This window comes from Ochotona curzoniae, unplaced genomic scaffold, assembly GCF_017591425.1.
Source record: "Ochotona curzoniae isolate NIBS_2020 unplaced genomic scaffold, NIBS_Ocur_1.0 scaffold_2453, whole genome shotgun sequence".
NCBI classification, from domain to species: Eukaryota; Metazoa; Chordata; class Mammalia; order Lagomorpha; family Ochotonidae; genus Ochotona; species Ochotona curzoniae.
In genome coordinates this window covers 24,198,097-24,218,458 of record NW_024467094.1, presented here as the reverse complement: position 1 = coordinate 24,218,458, position 20,362 = coordinate 24,198,097, and the positions used below count along the sequence as shown (strand labels likewise).

Sequence of the window (20,362 nt, the reverse complement as noted above, 5' to 3'; positions counted from 1 at the left end):
TTCTGACTTGCAGCCATGTGTTTCTGGAATTGCTGATATTCTGATGTCAGTGCTTCTGTTGCTGGCTCCTCTGCCTTTCAGATCTTCTTCTAGATTCTCATCCTTTCATTCTTTCCCTTTGCAAGATTTTCTAAGTCTGACATCATTTAAACTTCTAACCCATTCCTGAGCTAATTCATATGACTTATTTAATGTATGTTGTTCATTTCAACTAGACTTTTTCATATGTAGTGTTTCTTCCTGGTCATTTTGGCATCTTCTTCAAATTGCTAGTATTTTTTTTTACTAGTTTTATTAGTTAAAATTTAATTATTATATATCTACTTTGCCGAGTGTGTAAACCTTTGCATTATTTTTATTTGAAATGGTTATGCTCTTAATATGTCTTTTGTCTTTTCTGTTTGTAGTCATTTTTCTCTGGCAATGGTGACTACTTTGTCAGACAAGGGTAGACTAACTTAGTTTAGAAGCTAAATTCATAGAGGAGATGGCCTGGCCAGGGAAGCCAGTCACTTTTGGTCATTAGCTGTGGCTTCCTTTTTGACCAGCATCTCTGCATTCTCAAGAGGAAGCAGTCCTGGGGTGTGAGGGAGAGATGGAGAATGTCTGCTCAAGGTTTGCTACTTCCCAACTGTTTTTGCTGGTGCCTCACCAGCACAAATGTATGCTGCTTTGTGTGTAGTTCCTGGCATGCCTGGACCAGAGCTGAGAGCCCCAGGTAGGAAGGCAGACATGGTTTATCCAAGGCAGTGACAGGGGAGCAAGAACGGAGTGCCAACAGTTTCAGGCTTGTTGTGCTTTCGTAATGTCTGCCTTCCTGGGCAAGGTTAAGATAGCACTCACGAGCCAGTTCAAATCAGCCTAATTCCAGTTATTCTGGTAGGCTTTATAGTCTCACAGAGGGAGGAAATGACCTGCAGTGTTTTGGTTCTAATGTTGCTTCTAATATTTTTAAGAGTGTGATCCTGATCAGAGTACTTTATTTCGTCTTTGCTTTCTTATTTATAAAATTGAACTAATACCTAATACTGAGCCCAGAATAGAGAGACAATATATAAAACATAGGTAGCACCATCATTAGCATAGAGCAGATGTTCTGTCAACCAGCCTCCTGTGTAATTATATCTGCAGTTATAAGGACGGGAGTCGATCCTGCTTTTCTAGTCTCCAATGGCACGTCCTAGATAATGGGATTTAGTATTGCTGTGTCTATAATAAAAAGGTTTCCTTCATTGTGTTGAGAGTCCAATCACTGAGTTGAAGTCTCTTTTCCCGTTGGGGCTCTGTCTGTGTAGCTACTCAAGGATTGGGAGCTTAAGATTCAACAAATGGAAATGTGTGTGACAGATATTTTATTGAAAGAAAGTGACTCTTGAGTCATGATAAAGAATTGGGAGAAATGTGATGGGTGATCATGTGGATACTGGACATAGGCTATATTGCTTGTCTTCCCTCAGAGTCCAGTAGCCTGCAAGAAACCCACACTTCACACTTCAGAGTGGTCTTTCTTGTGCTTAGGCAACCAAAGCAACACCTGTGTCCACTATTGGAATGAAGAGTCTTAAAGAGCTGATCATAAGTTGTCAAGAAGAATATTTAAGAAAAAGCAGGTCCAGTCTTAGAAGATTGACCAATATAAGCAACGAACAGAATGGACAGAGCTCAGGGATTCTCAGAAATGTTTGGGGATGGGAGACCCAAGCCTTGGCTTCCTGCAGCAGTATCAGCAGCACAGGAGATGGAAGATTCTGATTGAATGTCAAAGAAAAATGTAACTCCCTGTGAGCTATAGAATCAAGATCTTCATGTTGTATTGTTGGTATAGATTTCTGTTACCGTACTGCTATGCTCCATACCCAAGAGTGACAGACAAAACATCTGTAACATTCTACTTTTGCCTGGCAACTTTTGGGGCTGAGCTCTTGACTTTGAGTCAAGGTCGAGTTCTTGATTCAGCCACTTGATTCAGCCAGACCCTGCCAACAGTACTTAGATACCACTTCACATGTCTATTATGGACCTGACAATATTACAGCCAGTTGTACCTCACCTCAGCAATGTGTGTCCTCAGCTTTCACTTCTCAGGGCAGGTATGTATTAAGAGGGGTAAAAAAAAAATGTAGATTCTTGTCTTTTTTAACTCATGTATTTATTCTTGAAGTGGATTCTTCTTTGTTCCCTCAGGGCTAATGAAACCTGTTCCCATTTGACTTTCATATCTAAAATGTTATGGCTCATTTCTCAGCATCCTCCAAGGAATGGCCAAATACTGGTAGGTCAGAGAATTCTCAGAGGATGCAAAATGGAATCTGGTGCTATTTTTAGAACACCAGAAAGTCTTCCACTATGCCTGATTATGATTCTAGAAGATCTGTGTGTTGTGATGATACTCTTTCAAGTTCAATCATGAGTTAGAGAAGCTTCTTGGAGAGAAGCAGCGGGTAGGGACATAGATTAACTCCTGAGTCACCTCCCTGAACTCCACTCTGCAGGCCCTGTACATTCTATCAGGACTGGACAAGAGCAAGTTTATCTGCTCTGGGTCAAGTCCTGTTTCCTTTCACACTAAATCGTGATTCTCAGACTTTGTTATGGACTCCATGATCTCTGTACATAGCAACGGGGGCACGATGAGAGCTGGTCTCTTCCCATTAAGCATGATGTCCACAAGCTGTTCCTGTCCGTTACGGCTAGTAAAATTACAGCTGTTGGTCAGTCCTCAGTAGAGACAACCTCCTTTCTCTTCTTGCTTCTGAAAAAGAATACAAATTTTATCTATTCCTACTAGATATTGTTCAAGCCAACTCAGAGAGAATAATGTGAAAAAAATTTTTCTCCCCAGAATGTATTTCTCCCCACGAGGGCCCAGAGTTTTGAAGTTTAAGGACACAAATTCTCAGACTCTCTGGGACTTTGCATGGGTTTCCACCGTTCCTGCCCTCTCTTGTGACTACCCCAGTGATTTGATTCTGAGATAAGAAATATTTTATTTCTCAGAGAAATGAAATCTACCATAAAGAAAGACAAGAACAAAAGCAAAAAATTTACAGGCGTCATTGAGTTTTCATGGAGGAAAAAGACATATGTTCACGTTTGTGCCCCTATGTGCATGTGGTGTTCTTATATATGTATTTAATGGAAGTCTCTTGATGTGGTGTGTGTGTGAGTGTGTGTGAGTGTGAGTGTGATATGTGTGCAGTGTGTTGACAGAGAACTTCAGTCCCCTTTCCCACTCTTTTCTTCTCTACAGCCTTTTTCTTACTCTAAGGTAACCTTTTATAATTTATTCTGTCTGACTTTGTGTTTATAAGTGTGCAGCAGAATACTGATCAGAATTTTGGCAAAGAGAGTTGTCAGCAGATGCAAAATGTTCCTCCTGGTTTGGGAGAGGTCCTTTTTCCTGGAACCCAGTTCTGGAGCTCGTGTGGTGGGAAGTCACTGCCACGTGTTGGCTTTGGGTGCGTTGTCTCTGCCCGAGCAGCCCATGCTTAATGAGAAGTTTGTGTGCTCTGAGTGAGGAGGAGGAGTGATTTGAGACAGCCTAGAAAGCTTACTCCTGCTTAGCATACATAGATATTAGGTGGGAAAGGACCATGACTTCTAATTTTTTTCTTTTAGTTAGAAAAAAGTTAATTCCAAGTTCCTGTGTTTGCTTCAAAGGTTCCTCCAATTAGTACCCTGTCTTGGAAAACATGTTTGATTTACTGGTGCAATCATATTAACTCAGTTTCCAACTCCTGTTTCTATCCAGAAGTATAACGTGAGATCTGGAGTCAGATTCAAATATTAAATTGCGTTTTTAACTATGTAAGTAATGCTGCACAACTTTATAAACTCTTTGTGAGCTCATCCATGACAGGGAGTACTGGTTATACTGACTTACAAGTGAAATAAAACCAAGCTTGTAAAGATCCCAGTGTAGTACTTCACAAATAGTAAATGCTTTCTTTCTTCAAAGACTTTCAAAAGTCAGAGCTACAGAGAGACAAAGAAAGAGAGATTCTGTTCGTTGGTTCACTGTACAGATGGCCACGGTGGCCAGCAATGGGTCAGGCTGAAGTCAGGAATCAGGAGCTTCATCCGGGTCTCCCACGTGGGTAACAGATGCCTATGTGCTTGGACCCCATCTTCTGCTGCTTTTCCCAGGCCATGAGCAGGGAGCCAGTACAAGACTTGCAGAGCTGAGCCGTTATGGCTTGTTGGGCTAGTCTTTAATGGAGATTGTTAAGATGGGATCTGTATCCACAGAAGAGGCAGTCTGACCTGGATGTCATGCCAACATATTCTGGTTAGATATCAGGTTCTGCAGACAGTAGGAACCTTCCATCCTAGGTCCATGGAAAGACAGCATGCTCTCCTCCCCATTGCCAGACTTCTTCTTAGCCTGGAATGGGGAGTACTAACTTGATATCATTCCAAGGTCACAGGCAAGGGGAACTACATTTTTTTTAAAAAGATTTCAAAAAATTTTTATTGGAAAGGTAGATTTATGGAGAGAAGGAGAGACAGAGCTGAGCCAATCTGAAACCAGGAGCCAGAATTTCTGGGTCTCCCATTTGGGTGCAGAGTACCAAGGACTCAATTCATCCTCCACTGCCTCAAGCAGAGAGCTGTGTTGGAAATGGAGCAGCCAGGACATGAACACATATAGACTGGAACACATCCTAAATGGGATGCCAGTGTTTTCAGGTGAAGGATTAAACAGTTGAGCATTGGACCCCAAGATGGGTGTGATGCTGTAAACACAGCTGAGAGCATTGGAGCCAAGGAGACCAGGAAAGAAGCAGGTTTGTAAGAGGGAGGAAGTTGATTGAGTATTTGAGACCAGTCCTTGAACTGGATTAGTGTGATGAGCCATTCACAGACTGGGGAATCATCCAGGTGGTCTGGACTGGGCTGCTTTACAGCACTGAAGCAGGATGGGCTAGATTCTTAAAACTTTGTGGTCAGCAGGGAGGGGTCCAGGGAGCACAGATCCCAATGACATGACCCTTGTGACTTTGTGTTCTCTTCTGTATTTATTCAGTGTGACTGTGCACAGACAACCCCTAAGTTATTAATAACTTAGGTTTGTCACTGTTGTTGTTGTACTTTTTTGAACAGCTGGGTGGAGGGGAAAACCAAGGCTCCCTGTTCCTGACACTGTCAGATCATACTTGTCTTGGATTTGGCTCTATTGCACTTGTAGTTTCTGAGTCAGTTTGGGCCCAAGCTGAGCATAAGTCCTGAGACTGGACCGTGTGTCCTGAGGGAGCTTGTTTTGATAGTCTCTAAACTGTCCTAGCTCTGCATTCTTTGGTTCAGTATCCGGCCAATTCGGTGAATGAGACAGCATTCTCTCTTCTTCCCAGATTTGGCTAATGCACTCAATGTATGACTCTTGCTGGGTAGCTAATATCCTGTGATCCTCTGGCACAGACTGCGGTGTGAGGATGCAACAAGGGACTTAAGCTGCATCAGAAGTGATTTACAAGGCTCATAAGTTTTAATTGCTTCTCAGATCCAAGTTGTGCAAGTCTTCCTGCTCTCCTCCCTTCTCTCTTTCCCTCACCCCCTGCTCCCATGCTCCGTTCCTCCTTCCTTCACTACCAACAATGTTTTTCTTGTCCATAGTCATTTTAGGGAATTTCCGAACTTGGAGGATTCTAGTGTTGGGAATGCCTGGGTTCAGCTTCTTCATATAAGAGAAGGCTTGAAAGAATAACCACATCAGCGTTGGTGCAGTGGCATAGCACACTAATCCTTCATCTACAGTGTTGGCTTTCCATATGGGTGCTGTTTCTAGTCCCAGCTTCTCCACTTTTCATCCAACCCCCTGCATATGACTCGGAAAAGCAGCAGTGGATGACTCAAGACCTTGGGACCTTGCACTCATATGGGAGACCTGGAGGAGGTTCCTGATTCTTGGCTTTGGGTCAGCTTAGCTCCAGCTGTTGCAGCCATCTTGGGAGAAAAACAGTGGATGGGAGACCCCCCACCCTCTGTCTCTCCTCTCTGTATAGCTGCCTTTCAAATACTTTATATATAAAAAAAACACCCTGTATCTCCTCTGAATGGATATGACACAATGTATACATGAATCATAATTTTCTGCATTATTCCGTAAATAGGGATAATTTATAATTTGTATGTGCCTCATAATTTCCTTAAATGACTTTCTAAGAGTAAGGAAAGATTTTGAAGCAAAGAAGCTTTTGAGTGCTGGACAGTGAAGTTCTCCATCGTATTCAGAGCCAAGAAGCTGCAGCTCTTCTGGTTTTCAGTGCAGAGCCTTTTCCCTCTGCATCATGGTCACAATTACTTCTAATGACCTGCATGCTGTAATTTTGTTCTCTCAATGTTGATTTGATTAATTTTTTTTCCATCAGTTAAACATAGGTGAAGGACAGTTTCTAAGAAAACAGAGGAACCAGGAATCTGGCCACTCAACAACATCTTTGTTTTGGTTGTTGTTCCTTGGGAGCAGCAGGGATAAAGATGAGGCTGAGTTCAAGAGAGGGGACAGGCACAGGACTTTCCCCTAGATGATCACCACCAGGTCTGCTGAGGAGGTTGCCCGTGGGAATGGAAGGACCTGCTGGGGGGATCTGGAGCAAATGTTGGCTTTCCGATCTGTGGACCAGAGAAGAGGGGCAGCATCAGCCTCCAGAGTACCTGCTTTCTCGGGTCCTTGGAGGTCAAGCAGGAGCTGGACCAAGGGCAGCTTCCTCCCTGACTAGGAAGGAGTAGAGCATAAAGACCTGCTTCAGTCGAGTGCTTGAAGGCACCCCAAGGTCAAGTGCTGTCACAGGCACCCGTCGATCTTCCAGTTTCTAAGCTGTCACTCCACTGGGGGAACAGTGTTGTCCCCACACTAACTGGGTGCTAACACTAATTAGGAGCTCCTATCAACTGCACTTGAGCTGGAAGGGTAAACAAAATGACAACACACCCAAATAGATCTGGTAGCTGGGGAAGGAGACGAGGTGGGACTAATGGAACCCATTCTGTGGATGAGACTTGCCTGGGGGGTAACGCTGGCAGCTACACAGACACTGAGGCAAGCACATCTGCACCGTGGAGCTGAATCACACGATTTTCCAATTAAATGATGTAGCAGATTAATTGGTGGAGAAAGTCAACAATGTGGAGACAAATGGCAGATTCTGTATGTATGTATGTATGTGTATATGTATGTGGCCAGGCAAAGCAGCAGCAGATGGATCAAGTGCTCAGGTCCCCACTACCCATGTTGGAGACCCGGAAGAAATTTCTGACTCTTGACTGCAGCCTAGTCCAACCCTGGTTTGGCCATCTGGTGAGTGATCCAGGGGATATCTCTTATGGTTTCCTCTGTAACTTTTTAAAATAATCAAATAAACAAACAAATAAATCTGTTTTTAAAAAAGAATTCCAAATACCAAAAAATACATTGATTCTAGTCTTCATGTTGTATGTTAAATCTCTAGACTTGTTTATCTGCTACTGTGTATTCTCTAAACTATATCCATTTGTTCCAAGTGTCCCAGGTAGACACTTAAATTTTTTGTTAACAGTAACTGCATATATTTGTGGCTACATTGTGACATTACTTTTTTTAGGATTGATTTTTATTTGAAAGGCAGATTTACAGAGAGAAGGGACACGGAGAGAGAGAAAGAGCTTCCACCTGCCGGTTCACTCCCCAAATGGTTACAAAGGCCAGAATTGGGCTGTTTCAAAGCCATGATGTAGGAGTTCTATTTGGGTCTCCCATGTGGATGCAGGGGCCCAAGGGTTTGAGCCATCTTCCATTGCTTCTTCGGGCACATTAGCAGGGAGCTGAATTAGAAGTGGAGCAGTTGGGACTCCAGTCAGCGCTCATAGGGGATGCCAGTCCTGCAGGTGGAGGCATAGCATATTATATACCATGGTACCGGCTCCTGTGACATTTCTGTAGTTATATAACAGCTATTGGTCAAATCAGCAATAAATATTTATAGTTCTTAAATATTGCTTTGTGACTTGGAGCAGACCTGAAGTTCCTTCCTTATGTCATATACTGTATACTGGGTTGTAGACTATAGTTCTCCTACTATGCTGTGTAACACTAGGATTTATTCTTCCTGCCAATCTAGATTTGGTTTATTCTTGCTTTTCTAAGACCTCGAGAAGCATAATTGGATGGTTTATTTGAAATCTTTCTTTTAAAATATATGCAATTATTGCTATAAAGATTCTTCTTGATTTTTTTTTCTGTATACCAAAGGTTTTGACATGTTGCATTTTCATTTAAATTTGTTTCAAGGATTTTTTTTACTTTCTTTTCCATTTCTTCGGGGATCCATCGATCATTCAGAATGTTGTTCCGTTTCTGTGTATTTGTAAATTTTTATTGTTCTTACCATTGATTTCTAGTTTTGTTCTATTGTAGTCTGAGAAAACACATGATATGATTTCAAGTTTGTGGCTGACTGTATGAGCTATATACCAGTGTTCTACAAACTGGTGAGAAGAGTGTGTATTCTGTAGCTATTGGATGAAATGTTGAGTAAATATCTCTTTGGAACCTTGGCTCTGTAGCATTTTGTTCAGCTCTGATGTATTTTTGCATTGGTTTGCTATCTGGTTCAGTTGTCTATTGATGGCAGGGAGGTGTTGAAGTTGTCTTCTGTTATTGTCCTGGTGTCTCTCTTTTCCTTTCAGTCTCATGTTTTCTTGTGTGTTTGGATCATTTTTGCGCTATGTGCATACATATTTCTAATTATATATCTTTTTACTGAATTGATATTCATCAGTATACAACATCCTTTGTGCCCTTTTAAAAAAGATTCATGTATTTTACTTTAAAGTCAGAGTTCAAGAGGGAGAGACAGGGAGAGAAAGAGAGTGAAAGGGAGAGAGAGATCTTCCACTTGCTGATTCACTCCCCAACTGGAAGCAATGGTCAGAGCTAGGCTCATCCAAATCAAAGAGCTAGGAGCTTCCTCTGGGTTTGCTGTGTGGGTACAGGAACCTAAGGACTTGGACTATCCTTCACTGGTTCCCAAGGCACGTTAACAGGGAGCTAGATCAGAAGTAGAGCAGACAGGACTCAAACCAACTTCCATGTGGGATGGCAATGTCACAGATGGAGGTTTAGCTTACTGTGCCACAGTGCCAGCCCAGTTAATATGAAGAGAACAAATATGCATTTCCATAGGTACAGTTCCAAGAAGACTGTCATACTTCATTCCTCTGCTCACCCAGACCTCTCCTTCCCTTCCTTCTCATCAACAATGTTTTCACAGACATAATTTTAATCTGTATTCATAGAATTTGCCATGAATCATTATATTCAATAGGTAAAAAGTAAAAAGACCTCAAGACTACATTTCCACTGCAGCATAAACGTGGACTGAAAGCAACATTCATATCCCAAAGTGACAATTTCATTCCTACATTCTTTTATGCGTTTTGTATTAGCTACCACATCTCAGAAGAAATGATATTTGTATTTTTCAGACTGGCTTTTTCACTCTGCATAATGGTTGCTAGTTGCATTCATTTTGTTGCAAAAGATAAGATTTCATTCTTTTTTTTACAGCTGGGTAGTATTCTGTAGACTATGTAAATGACATTTTCTTTAGTCATCAATTGATGGACATCTGGCTTGATCTTACATCTTACCTAGTTTGAACTCAGCTTCAGTAAACCTGGAAGTATAACTAACTTTCATATGCTGACTTCCTTCCATTTGGGTAAATTCCCAGGAATGGGATAGCTGGCTCCTATAGTAGATCTATTTTTTAGTTCTTTGAGGAATCTTCATACTCTCTTCCACAGTGGTTGTACTCTTTTACATTTCCACCAACAGGGGGTTAGGATATCAAGGCAATTAAAGCAAAGCAAAAAAAAAAAAATGGAATCACAATAATCACAATAAGGTAACAAGCTCTGCACTGCAAAAGAAACAGCAAAGTGAAAAGTCAACCAACAGATTGGTAGAAAATATTTGCAAATTATGCAACAGATAGATGATTATAAAAATAACTCAAGAAGCTCCACAATAAAATGAATAATCCAGTTAAGAAATGGACAAATGACATACACCAGCAATTTTCCAAGGATGCAATACAAATGGCCAACAGACACGTGAAAAAATGCTCAGCATCAGTAGTCATCAGGGAAATTCAAATGAAAACCACACTGAGGGGCTGGTGCTGTGGTGCCAGCATGCCATATAGGCACTGGCTCATGTTGCAGCTGCTCCACTTCTGATCCAGCTCCCTGCTAATCACCTAGGAAAGCAGTGGAGGATGGCCCAAGTGCCTAAGCCTTGCACCCATTGGAGGGACCCAGAAAAAGTTCCTGGTTCCTGGATGGATGGCCCCAGCTGTGGCTGTTGTCGCCACATGGGGAGTGAACCAGAAGATGAGGATCAGTCTCTCCTCTCTGTATCTGCTTTTCGAATTAAAACAGAATAAATCTTAAAGAAATGAGATTTCAGCCCACCCCCGTTAGAATGCCTATCATCTGAAAAATTAAAAAATAATAAATGTAGGCAGGGTTATGGGGAAAATGGAATTTGTTTTTGAATAAAGATTATAGTAGATGTTCCTAAGTCTTCTAATAGTTATATAATGTTAATTGATGTTTCCCACTATGCTAATGTTAACATTACCTTCATTTATTTGTCTCCATTTTGCTGTATTTTTGGAGTGTGTCTACTCTTCCATGGGTTTATCTATTTTTTTTTTTTTTGCGATGCTAACATTAAGTGGTTAAACTAATACAGCTTTGTAATTTTCAAAATCAAAGCAGACCAAGTTCACTCATTCTTCTTCTCTCAATTTCCATTACTGTTACATTTGTGTGAGGAAAGTCACTCCAGTGGCATAGTTAGATTCCATGTATTAACGTGAGCCTTTTTGCCCTTTCACCTCTTGACGTGACCATTGGAGGACATTATTTCTTCACGTTGATTTCTTCTTGGATTTCCAAAGCAACTTCAGGTGGCTCTGATACATGGCTACACGATGTGCTGCTCAGCTGTCTTTGCACTATTTATTTTGTAACCTTTGCACTGGTGTGCATTAGATGGAGTGTGATACAAATGGTGTCTTTGTCAGATGTTTGTGCTGTTGTGAAGGTTCTAGACGTTTGACAGATTCATTCTGTAGTCCACAATGGCTTCAAAACGTGGATGTTTTTAAACACTTCACAATTCATCTGTTTATTTTTTGTTTGTTTCTTGGCAGTCTCTCTTTTCCACGGAAAGTGCTCCCATCTTCCAAGTGTTGTAAGTTTCACACACTTTGGCAGTTGTTTGACATAATCATTTTCATTTTTCCTTTCTATGGCTGTTTTTTTCTATTGTTATTACTTCTTATTTTGTCCTTTATTAGATTAGATAATTACTTTTTGAAAGAACTAGGTAATACATGAATCAGTTCCACTGTTTTGTTTGTGTGCGTGATCATTAATTATTCTTTATGCTTACTTTTATCAATTACTACATTTCACTTTCCTTGGGCTTCCCCCCCCCCCATATTTTCTTTATGTTTCTTACTTTAAAAAATTTAAATTTATCTTTAAATGTTTGTTATGTAGGTGAGGAGAGTGCAGCATTTTTTTTTTTAATGCTCTTTGTGTCTGCACTTAATTAATGCACTTGCTAAAGCAGCTTCCTCTATATGATACAGATTTTTTTTCCATTTCTAATGTTTTTTGTTTAAGCTTTATCAGAGTTATATGTTCATCTCATCGATAAGCTGAATAGTTTTGCAAGTTTTTTAAAGATTTATTTTATCTTGATTTGAGAGGCAGATTTATAGAGAGAAGGAGAGACAGAAAGATCCTCTGTCAGCTGCTTTGTTCCCCAAGTAACTGCAATGGCTGGAGCTGAGCCAGTCCAAAGCCAGAAGTCAGGAGCTTCTTCTGGGTTTCCCATATGGGTTTGGGGTCCCAGGGCTTTGGGGCATCCCCTCCTGCTTTCCCAGGCTACAAGCAGGGAGCTGGATGGGAAGTGGAGCAGCCAGAAAATGTATTGGCATCCATATGCAGCATATACAAGGAGAGGATTTAACCACTAGGCCATAAGGCTGGGCCCAAATGTTTTGTAAAGTTTTATTTCTGGTGTAGGAACTTTTTATTCTTGGCATATGATTTAAATCAAATGTGCAAATAAATAACATGATTAACACTTACAGTATGTTTTATGTATAAATATATAGTATATGTATAAATATATAGTAATATATGTGTAGGTATATTGTAATACTTGCAATATGTTTATTCCTTCAACTAGCTAATGTCATTTGATTCTCCATGACCATGGAGTTGCCTCAGGGCATTCCAGGAGACTCTTTATCGATCCATGGATCCCAGTTTCTGCTTTGACAGAGACAATTCCTGTAATGACTCTTGTATAAGGTTTCATTTGAAGCGATCACAAGGAGACAAATATCAACAACTTGTGATCCTTAAAACTCATTAAACTTTGATACATCAATAGTGCTAATCTAGAAAAGCATGTGTAAAAGCTTCATACATTATTTTGGATCCAAGATTAATACATTGTTTTGTCTCCAAGAAATCATTGCTGGCAAAACACACTATTTAATGTGACATTAAGAAATGAAATAAAGTGATTTATTAACTTACAAAACATCATTTTTAAGAGGCATTTCAATCATCAGAGATGTTAATATGTAAGAAAATATGCATTATGTTTTATTATTTTAAAAAATTTTTATTTGTGAAAATGTGCACGTTAATGTTGATTAAATGTGGCACATATTTATTAGACATGAATTGGAATTAAAGACTAAAGTTTTGCATTTGCTGGACAAATTCATGCCTGTTTACAAGTCAAGTGACAGTGAGATGTAAGTGGAGGAAGGATTCCAGCAGATTACTGGCCAACTGGGCAGTGAGTCCAGTCTGCAAATTTACATTTCAAACTTTCCTCCTCACTGTTCTCTTTCGGGGTGGTACAGACGTCACTGTTTTTTTTACTTGACCTCGTTGACAAGACAGCAGATCCCTGAGCTGGCAGCTGCTCGTTTGGGAAGGGGAGGTGTCTTGGGTTCAGAGTTGGTTCAGACCTCTGGGTTCCCAGATGACCTCTTGCTGCTTCACTTCCCCACCCTGGCCCACGGAGGTCCTGGCTGGAGCCTCAGCAGTGTCCCGAGTCTGGAGAGCAATTATGTCTTCAGGCTCCTGCTCTCTCCACATGCATCCAGCACTTTTCAAACTTTTCCACATCACAGCTTCGATGACCCCAGAGTGGGATATGTAAAACTAGCCAGCCTAGCCAAGCAGCCCTAAATCAGAAACGGCTTCTCTTTGTGTCTCTGTATGCTAAACATTGCTATTCATTAAGTATTTCTTTTTGTGGGTTTTGAATTTGGATTTGCCGTTTTCTGCAAAAATCCTTAAGCACAAGGATCCTGGGTAGATGTGCCATATCTCTGTGCTGCGGGTTGTGTAAACCCACACACTGCTTCCTGAACAGAGATCACTTCAAGGAGCACAGAGGAAAAGCCTGGGAAGGATCTGGGTTCAAATCCCGGCTTTCTCACTTAAAAATTAGTAGATCAGTCCTGGCATGATGGCCTAGTGGCTAAATCCTTGTGCTTACGCGCTGGGATTCCATATGAGTGTTGGTTATGTGTCTTGGTTGCTCCACTTCCCATCCAGCTCCCTGACTGTGGCCTGGGAAGGCAGCGGAGAAGGGATCAGTGCCCTGGGATGCTGCACCCATGTGGTAGACCCGGAAGAAGCTCCTGGCTTTTGTTTTTAGATTGACTCAGCTCAGTTCATTGTAGCCACTTGGGACATGAACCAGTGAATGGAGAATATTTTTCTCTGTATCTCCTTCTCTCTGTAAATCTGATTTTCCAGGAAAAGTAAATAGATCTTTAAAACAAAATTAGCTGATCCTGGAAAGCTAATTAAATTCTGTAATGTTCAGTTTCATAAAAAAGGGGGATTGATTATAAGCACCAAGTTTGCATGGGAATTCTGAAGCTGAAGTGTGTTCTAGAATTCTCTCTCAGTCCAGGTGCTTGACAGTTATTCCCCTAACTCTGCTTCCTTCCAAAGCAATAACTCTCCTCCCTGCATCTCCACCCTCTGGCCTGGAGAATGAGGCCACTAGGCTCCTCCCTCTGCAAGCCTGCATTTCAAGTTACCCTAAAAGGAGGCAACTATCTGACTTGTTTGAGAAAAACCCCGAACAAGCAAACTGCCATTATTTGGAAACTTATTTCAGCTCATTGACTATATTTTTTCAACCTGTCCATTCACAAGAAATTTACACTAGAGATGTACCTTGCCAGGCACTGTGCTAGATATTAATACCAAAAGATATTGTAAATAAACAGTTGTAATACCATGTAATCAGAGCTAAGATTAAAAAAAAACCCACAAATGAGTCTAGATAACAGAACTGACATCTGCCAGGACTCAGGAAGACAATATGTGGGACAGAAGGGGTATTGAAATCCTTCCCATAGAGAACGCTTAGTTAAGACCTGGTTGTCCAAGGATTGGGGGGTTGATATGCTATTCAGGCAAAATCTTGGATATAAGGAGCAGAATTCAGGAAAGTGAAAGTTAGGTGAGACTCAACGGGAAAGCGGGATGGACAGTAAGTAAATTCTTCAGCTTTGCTGCTGTGAAAGTGAAGAGAGTACATCTAAAAGCAGAGGAAACAGAGGGGCGCTTGTAGTAGTCCACATAGGCTATGTTTAAAATCCAAGCTGATGGGGCCTGGCGGTGTGGCCAGCAGCTAAAGTCCTCACCTTGAATGCACCCGGGATCCCATATGAGCACTGGTTTAATCCCGGCAGCCCCATTTCCCATCCAACTCCCTGCTTGTGGCCTGGGAAAGCAGTCGAGGACGGTCCAAAGCCTTGGGGCCTTGCACCCATGTGGGATACCCAGAACAAGTTCCTGGCTCCTGGCTTCGGATTGGCATAGCATCGGCCGTTGCGGCTCACTTGGGGAGTGAATCATCGGGAGGAAGATCTTCCTCTCTGTCTCTCCTCCTCTCTGTATATCTGACTTTGCAATAAATAAAATAAATCTTAAAAAAAAAAATCCAAGCTGATGGCCAGGGCAGATGACAAAAGTTGGCTAAGTGGCATGAGGGAGGCAGTACCCTCAGCAACACAGCGGTACAAGTTCCCTCATAGAATTTGTCTCCCAGTTCTTAGCTTCTGCTTTCTGTATGGTGTTAGGGCAGTTGGCTTTAAATGATTCAGCATGATGGCTAAAAGAAGAGGCAATAGAAACATTGGCCGGACATTTCATATTTTGTATCTGGTGAGGAAAATACCGAGCAACATTTTTTAGAGCAAAACTATTATTGAATTGCTTGATAACATTGGTATTTCCAATCATTCTAATTGAGAATTGTTCACTAATTCATTTGCTTTGTGAAGTTGATATGTTATCTTTAGGCTGATGGGAGGACGGTGAGCAGTAGCCAGGAGTGTTACTGCGTTTCACACTGCTCCGCTGTGAGATGCCAATAGTGAGAACAGAATTCCTCTGGGATGTTGTGGGGACTGTGGGTAGCTGCAGGAACCTGCAGGAGGAGGTGAGAACAGCAGAATCCATGCTGCTCCGTGTTAACTCTCAACCTGACCTCCCCTAGACAAATCACTTGGCATGCAATTGGAGGGGTGGGGGTCTATTTAGTTCCCCTGGATGTTTCTTTAAGGATGTTAAGAGGAACCAGCCAATACTAATCTCAAACAGGATATCCTTTAGGGAAAACACTCTACACTAAATACAAACAAGAGATTTCATTCTGAAGAATCCCAGACACTGAAGAATCCCTTTAATTTAGTTCTTGGTGTGTGTGTGTGTGTGTGTGTTGGGGAGGGTGTTAGTTCCAGAGTCCCTTTTTTTGCTTTTGCAGGGCCACCCACTACAGAAAGGTATAAATCTTTCCATTGCCCTACACCATTTTTGGGGAATGTGTCTTTAGGATGCCTTCTCCTTGTACGCATGTGTTTGTCTACATGCATGACCCTTCTCTGTTTGTTTCCATTTCTTCCTTAGCTGATGGCTCTGTCCTTTCTTTATGTCAAAGATTTTGCTTCTGGAATAGTCCAGTCTTTTAGTACACATCTTAGAGTGAGAAGGACCAGTGAGCTCATCCCCCTTAAGTTCAGCCAGGACCACCCACAGGGAACCATGTGCATCAAGGGTAAATTTTCTCTGGGACAAGCTTCAGCATATTTTACTGTCCTCTGGCTTTAGTGCTTGGTCTTCACAATCGCTTGGCCATAGGAAGTGGAAACGCACTTCTGGACTCTTTTTTACTGAGGTTTAATCAGCGTCCCTGTAAAAAAGAGGGAGTGACATTTCAGTCCCCAAGCCTCTGCTGCATTCATGTTTGAAAATTCTTTTCCTGCCTACCAAGTGTTCTTCTGAATACCCCATTGTTGTAGTCAAGCTCACCACCCTTTTGAGGGATTTAATGGCTAAATCAGATCTTTTCTTCATGGCACGTCTCAAGGCGGACCCCAACCCTTATCTCAGCAACTGATCTTTCCCACTGAAAATCTGGTGCCAGTGTGTCCCAGAACCCTCCGAGCCCCCGAGAGAACACTTGAGTGTAAACAAATCAAAATACCAAGAGGATATTTACAGCCACTGACCACACTGCCGATTTCCTTGGCTGGCCCCGTAGACAATGTAGTCCTGCATCAGCCTTCAATTGTACTGTCACAAATTGATACGATACCAAGATTGAGAAAATATTATGCTAAGTCGTCAATAGGCAAACAAAACATTGTCTGCCATGTCTTTGGAGGGCTGGGGCTGGGTGTTTGTTTGTTTTCACAGGGATATCTATCTGTAGTCATCACAGATTCTGGGCTTCTCCTGCTGGATATATTTCCCAGGGACTCCTGGGAACCTAGCATTGGAATGCAGAGAGTTCCTCTTTTCTACAAACTGCTCTTTCTATCACCATCTTTAGGCTAGCTGATACTCTCCCCTAGAGTCAAGACTCAGGCAAGAGTTGCTTGTGGTATAAATTATCAGGGGACAGCCATTTGCATAGTTGGGCACCTAAGGTTTGTGTGTTGTGTATATCTTCCTTGCCTCCCCCCTAAACCTGTATCTGTCCCTGCCCTTTCTGATCAAATCTTCTCTCTGAAAGGCTTTTGTTATCATCATGTAGGCTTAAGGGTTTATATACTGCCTTGTATTCAAATCCTTGCTTATGCTGCTTTCTCCCTTTTTAAAAAAGATACAAATGAATTCTTACTCTGGCAGTAGATGATTCCTCTCTATTAAACTAGATCCTATTCCATTAAAAAAAATTTTATTGGCAATTTATGAAGAAGAGAGACAGAGAGAAACATCTTACATCCATTAGTTTACTCCCACAATGACCACAATGACCAGAGCTGAGCTGATCTTGAAGCCAGGAGCTTCTTCTAGGTTACCCACGTGGGTGCAGAGTCCCAAGGCTTTGGGCCATCCTCAACTACTTTCCCAGGTCACAAGCAGGGAGCTGAATGGAAAGTGGAGCGGCTGGGACATGAACTGGTACCCATATGGGATCCTGGTGCGTGCAAGGGAAGGATTAGCCACTGAGCTCTTGTGCCAGACAGTGAATCTTATTCCTGACATAGGTGTTTTCCTTCTCATATTTTTAAAATCTGATCATATTTAAAGTTTCACAAATTTGGGTTAAAGAGGCTCTGTTGATATTATTCGTGACCATTTGACAGTATCACAGATAATTTTCTAGACTACAATAGCTGCGTTTCCATCCTCTTTAATTTTTTACTTTTCTTAGAATTAAGAGTTTCTGTTAAATATATCTTGACAATAGGATGCTGGACTCTTTGCCAATGTTTGTACCTGCAATGTCAGGATGCACTCAAGTAGCAGAACGATGGATTTATGACTGCTTATGAAGGACTGTTGTGATGATAGAGGGGAAATCAATGGTCGGGGGAGTTTTGGGAGGTGAGCAAGGGAAATCCCAGAGCCTGTGGAATTGTATCATAAAATATAATCAAATTTAGCTAAAAAAAGAATTAAGAGTTCCTTTAACATTTTGAGCATGCTTACTTGCTTTTTTCACTTATCATTAGTTGGACTGTTGCTAGTGACTGAACTGGAAATCTCATTGCAACACAGTCGAAGCATCAGCAACTTACTTGCTCCGTTTTGCCCTTTCCATCCCTGCTGGATTCTCCATTCTCCAGCCAGGTTGATGGGTCTGCAGGCCTGACTGGCAGAAGACACAGGGGTTTCCCATCCTCTTCCTCTTGGGAATTCCTTGGTGCCTGATACTTCTATCCAGGATCTCAGAATTGGCTTTATTTTTGACTGATTTCCTGGCAGAGGAAAATCATTGGAACTTTGCATTTTTTAAAAATCATTTTCCCCTGACTCAAGTAATCATCTGTGAATGAAACTCTAGGTTCAAAATGCTTTCTGTTTCATTGGTTTTAAAGCATTTGTTCCTGGTCAACTAGCACCCAGCACTGCCGGTATGAACAACTTGCTTCTAAGACTTGTATGTGACCCTTTTCATACTGTTTGGAAACCTTTAGGATCATCTCTTAGTGCTTTAGGGTCTTCTCTGAAACTTTGGGATGGCATACCTAGGAATGAAGTATTTTGTAATGTGCTATGCTGAACACCCAGTGTTTTTATTTTCTTTTGGTTTCAATTTAGAAGTTGACTTCTGGGAATTTTTCTCATATTATTATTTTGAAAGCTTCCTTCCTTCTATTGTTATCTTTTTTTCCTTTCTCATCTCTTTTTCTAAAATTCTTATCCACCAAATGTTGACCCTTGTTCCCATTATCTACTGATAGAAACCATCTCAAATCTAAGTGGCTTAAAACAATAGCAATCATTTATTGTGCTCACAAATCTGAAATTCAGGGAGGGGTTGGTGGGCATGACTTCATCTTGGTTTTGTGTGGCATCACTGAAATGGCTTCTGTAGGAGTGGGGAACCGACAGCCCTCGTGGTTCAGTCCCAGCTGGGGAGTGATACAGTCTGTTGGTTGAGGTCCTTGGGTTTTCGCTATGGAACTCTGCATGAATCTGATTGCACTTCCATCGAGTATGATGATGAGGTTCTAGAGTTACATGTTAGGAGACTGGTTTCTCAGGACCTGGTTTTGAAAACCCAAGAATATAATGTCTACTGTGTTCCATGGGCCAAGCAAGTCAGTAAAGTCAGCGCTCTTTCCGAGGCTGGATTAGACTCTACCTCTCAAAGAGAGGGATAACCAAGAACTTGTAACTGTCTGCTTTCAGGGAACAAAGATAAATCACACCCAACATTTATTGGATATGCAAGTCACTAGACTAAACACTTACTGGTGGTTTATCTCATTTAATTCTGACAGCAGCCGACGAGATATGTAGTGTTACCTCCATCGGAGATAAGGCATTTGAAGCTCATACATTTTCCACACAGGTGGAAAATGGCACAGCAATACTAGGGATTTATTCTTATTCCATATTGCTTCCTACTTGTGTATTGCCTTTGTGATACGAATCCCATCAGCACTCTGGGGACCATCAAAGCTGGACTAAAGACTTTTGTCTTTGGCCTGAGTATTGAGAATATGTTTTTTTTTTTCCTTCAAGTTGAAAAATCTTTATTGCATGTATACATACATACACACACACACACACACACACACACACACACACACACACATCTCTCCACCAAAGATGTTCTGATCTTCTCTCATCTCCCAATCTTCCTCTTCTTCAACACCTCTGATATAAAATAAATTATTACATATTTATATCTGATTAAACTTTACCAAGATAACCAGACAATATCCCATTTGTGTTTTCTTCTGTATTTGTAAGTAGCAAGTTCATGTAATAACCATCTACAGACACTAGGTAGCTTTTGTACTCCATTCCTTATTTCCATTTCATCATTCCTGCCAATCCATTAAGGAAAAATTTGGGATTCTAGCATAAGCCCATCATGATGTTAGGGAAATGCTGTGGGTGACATAACACCATCAACCCAGAGCAGCTCCTCAGGCCCAGAGCCAAAGAGCTTTGACCCACCAACTTTTCGAATGTAAAACTAGGATATAGAGTCAATATGTTGGGCTATATCCTAACTTGAGTGAGTGAGGAAAATGTATGATTGGATTTAGTAGATAAAGATGACAAGGAAATATACCCCAATAATTCATAAGCAACATGGATTAAGTTTTTGTGACTAAGTAAATTTTATTGTCCAGGTGTTAACATAGCCATCTGCAGAGTTATTGTTCTAAATTTTAAAACAATCTTATGACAAAAGTAAAGGTGACCTTGTCTTTTTTGTTTTGTTTTATTTTGTTTTTACATGAAGTACTTCATAATCAGATAAGAGATGTATCTAAGGTCGCACGGG

The 20,362-nt window shown here is 41.2% G+C and overlaps 1 pseudogene; it reads right to left on the bottom strand.

Annotated features, from left to right (window-relative positions):
* Positions 1-19,941, bottom strand: part of LOC121170058 — a 42,289-nt pseudogene extending 22,348 nt beyond the window's left edge.
* Between the last annotated feature and the right edge of the window lie 421 nt (positions 19,942-20,362).